Genomic DNA, 4003 nt, shown 5'->3' with positions numbered 1-4003 from the left:
CTCAAGGTCCTGGAGTGGCCTACCAGTCTCCAGACCTGAACCCAATAGAAAATCTTTGGAGGGAGCTGAAATCCGTATTGCCCAGCGACAGCCCCGAAACCTGAAGGATCTGGAGAAGGTCTGTATGGAGGAGTGGCCAAAATCCCTGCTGCAGTGTGTGCAAACTGGTCAAGAACTACAGGAAATGTATGATCTCTGTAATTGCAAACAAAGGTTTCTGTACCAAATATTAAGTTCTGCTTTTCTGATGTATCAAATACTTATGTCATGCAATACAATGCAGATTAATTACTTAAAAATCATACAATGTGATTTTCTGGATTTTTGTTTTAGATTCCGTCTCTCACAGTTGAAATGTACCTATGATAAAAATGACAGACCTCTACATGCTTTGTAAGTAGGAAAACCTGCAGAATCGGCAGTGTACAAACACTTGTTCTCCCCATGTATATAAGTGCATCAACGGCATCGTCCCCACTGTGACCATACATTCATATCCCAACCAGAAGCCATGGATTGTAGGCCACATCCTCACTGAGCTAAAGGCTAGAGCTGCCGCTTTCAAGGAGCGTAACACTATTCGGACGCTTATAAGAAATTCCGCTACACCCTCTGACTAACAATCAAACAGGCAAAGCATCAATATCATGACTAATATCAAATCCTACTACACCGGCTCTGACGCTTTTCAGATGTGGCCTTGCAAACTATAAACGGATTCCAAAGGGAAACCCAGACGCGAGCTGACCAGTGACACAAGCCACCAGACAAGCTAAATTCCATTTATGCTCACTTCGAGGCAAGCAACACTGAACCTGCATGAGAGCACCAGCTGTTCCAGACGACTTTGTGATTACGCTCGCCGTAGCCGATCTGAGTAAGAACTTTAGCAAATGAACATTCACAAGGCCACAGGGCCAGATGGATTACCAGGATTGGCACTCACTATAGTGCCAATCTATAGCCATGACATGTTTTGAAAGGCTGGTCATGGCTCACATCAACACCATCATCCCAGATACCCTGGACCCACTCCAATTCGCATACCACCACAACAGATCCACAGATGACACCATTGCTATTGCACTGCCCTTTCCCACATGGACAAAAGGAACACCTACGTGAGAATGCTGTTAATTTATTACAGCTTTGCGTTCAACACCATAGTGCCCTTTAAGGACCCTGGGACTGAACACCTCTCTCTGCAACTGCATCCTGGACTTCCTGACGGGTCGCCTCCAGGTGGTGAGGGTAGGCAAAAACATATCCGCCACGCTGACCCTCAACACGGGGGCTCCTCAGGGTAGAATGCTAGACTCCAACACTATCATTAAGTTTGCCAACAACACGTAGGTGGTAGGCCTGATCACCGACGACGATGACACAGCCCCTTTATCCACATTATAGCAGGGGGTGTAAAGCCATAACACATATGTTTTTCCAGCAGCAGACTATGATATGTGCTGCCAGATGTTGCATTTATGTTACAGTTCAATAGGATTCGGAATGTTTTAGCCCTAGTGGTCAGGTGTATACAGTACACTGCTCACAGACAGGCCAAAGGTAGCATTCTCTGCTGCTTTGGGTAAAGACGTGGGACCCTACAATACTGACACCACTGTGGTCTACCCCAATTTCARCCCAATTTCACGTACTGCTCACACACCAATCTACATATAATATACAGGTGTCCACAGGGGCCAGCTATAATCAGTGTGTCCAACATCACTAACAGGCTGCTGCAGTGTCTGTGAGAGACAGAAGGTMTTTCTTCTGATGCAGGTGTCTTCACAGCACCAGGGAAAGAAGTCTACTACCTCAGATTCAGTGCCAAGGACAACCGTTCATCACAGTACAAGGACTTACGTTTGTTCAAGAATGACCTGGGTATATTGTGGTACAATAGTCACGGACACAGAGGGAATGTATCCAATGGAGWGACTCTAGAGCTGGAAGAGGGACACTTGGTCTACATGCGCCTCCCCTCTTACCACAGGCTCCTTGATTATCGTAATAATCACAACATAGTTAAATAAATAAAATATTAAGTGGTGTCCTGCTCTTCAGTATGTGAGGGAACACCACAAACACTGTGTTGAGCCAAAATGATATCTAGACATGGGTAGTCGGAGCTCCAATTAATACATTTGCAAACATTTCTAAAAACCTGTTTTTGCTTTTGTCATTATGGGGTATTGTGTGTAGATTGATGAAAAAAACAATTTAATACATTTTAGAATAAGGCTGTAACGTAACAAAATGTGGAAAAAGTCAAGGGGTCTGAATACTTCCCGAATGCACTTTATGTAAGGGAAACACCAGTAAACGCTGTGTTCAGCCAAAATAATACCTAGACATGGGTAGTCTGAGCTCCAATTGTTCCTGTATTAAATATACATAATAAAAATAAACAATTATTATGACTAGTGTTTTGTATTATTTACTGTCAGTTTGCATCTTATTGCTGAACATATCCTTGCTGTTAGCTGTATTTCTACATATCTGATGGATGGTTTTGAGTAAGGAGGGAAGGTGGGGTTGGAAGGGGTTTTGAGATAGTTTTTTTTATATTGCATTACATCAATCTCCAACTATCCCTGAGAAATCAACTTCATGTATTTGCATGCATATACAGTATATTACTGTACCRTATCTTTGTATTGTTGGACTATTTTATGCAACAAAAAAACAAGTCATATCATAATTGAAAACAACAGTCAATATCTTCCATGAACTGAATTTAAATGAATTTTCCTTGAAATGTGTTGAAATGGAATTGCCCCAAACCTATCTACTGTGGATTGAAKTGTGTGGAAGTGTTTTACTACTACCTGCTGGTGTACTATGGTATTACCATAAAGTCCCTCCAACGTGTTGACCTCCATCTTTGCATATGAATCCCTGATCACAGTCAATATCAAGAACTTGTAAATATGTATGGACCTCAGAGATGCAAAGCAGACTGCAATATGTATAGCAGAATAGGAAAAGAAAGAACATCTTCCAAATAATTGATTCTCAGGAGAAAGGACCTCGATAGTTCCCTTGCCATTTTGTACCTTTTCACTAAAGGTGCATCTTTCATATTTTATAGTGAGTGGATCAATGTTTCACTGCATTACCAAGATATCCAGGCTCCAATAGGTGTGGATACTGAATTACCAAGATATCCAGGCTCCAATAGTGGGATACTGAATACAAAAGATATCCAGGCTCCAATAGGTGTGGATACTGAATTACCAAGATATCCAGGCTCCAAAGGTGTGAATACTGGAATACCAAGATATCAGCTCCAATAGTGTGGTACTGAATTACCAAGATATCCAGGCCAATGGGTGGATGATACTGAAATTACCAAATATCCAGGCTCCAATAGGTGTGGATACTGAATTACCAAGATATCCAGGCTCCAATAGGTGTGGATACTGAATTACCAAGATATCCAGGCTCCAATAGGTGTGGATACTGAATTACCAAGATATCCAGGTTCTCAATAGTGTGTGGATACTGAATTACCAAGATATCCAGGCTCCAATAGGTGTGGATACTGAATTACCAAGATATCCAGGCTCTAATAGGTGTGGATACTGAATTACCAAGATATCCAGGCTCAATAGTGTGGATACTGAATTACCAAGATATCCAGGCTCTAATAGGTGTGGATACTGAATTACCAAGATATCCAGGCTCTAATAGGTGTGGATACTGAATTACCAAAGATATCAGCTCTAATAGGTGTGGATACTGAATTACCAAGATATCAGGCTCAATAGTGTGGATACTGAATTACCAAGATATCCAGGCTCTAATAGGTGTGGATACTGAATTACCAAGAATCCCGGCTCTAATAGGTGTGAACTGAATTACCAAGATATCCAGGCTCCAATAGGTGTGGTATACTGAATTACCAAGATATCCAGCTCTAATAGGTGGGTACTGAATTACCAAGATATCCAGGCTCCAATATGATATCCAGGCTCTAATAGGTGTGGATACTTAATTA

This window comes from Salvelinus sp. IW2-2015, linkage group LG11 (genome assembly GCF_002910315.2).
Source record: "Salvelinus sp. IW2-2015 linkage group LG11, ASM291031v2, whole genome shotgun sequence".
In the NCBI taxonomy this organism is placed as follows: domain Eukaryota; kingdom Metazoa; phylum Chordata; class Actinopteri; order Salmoniformes; family Salmonidae; genus Salvelinus; species Salvelinus sp. IW2-2015.
This window is presented reverse-complemented; position numbering follows the sequence as displayed.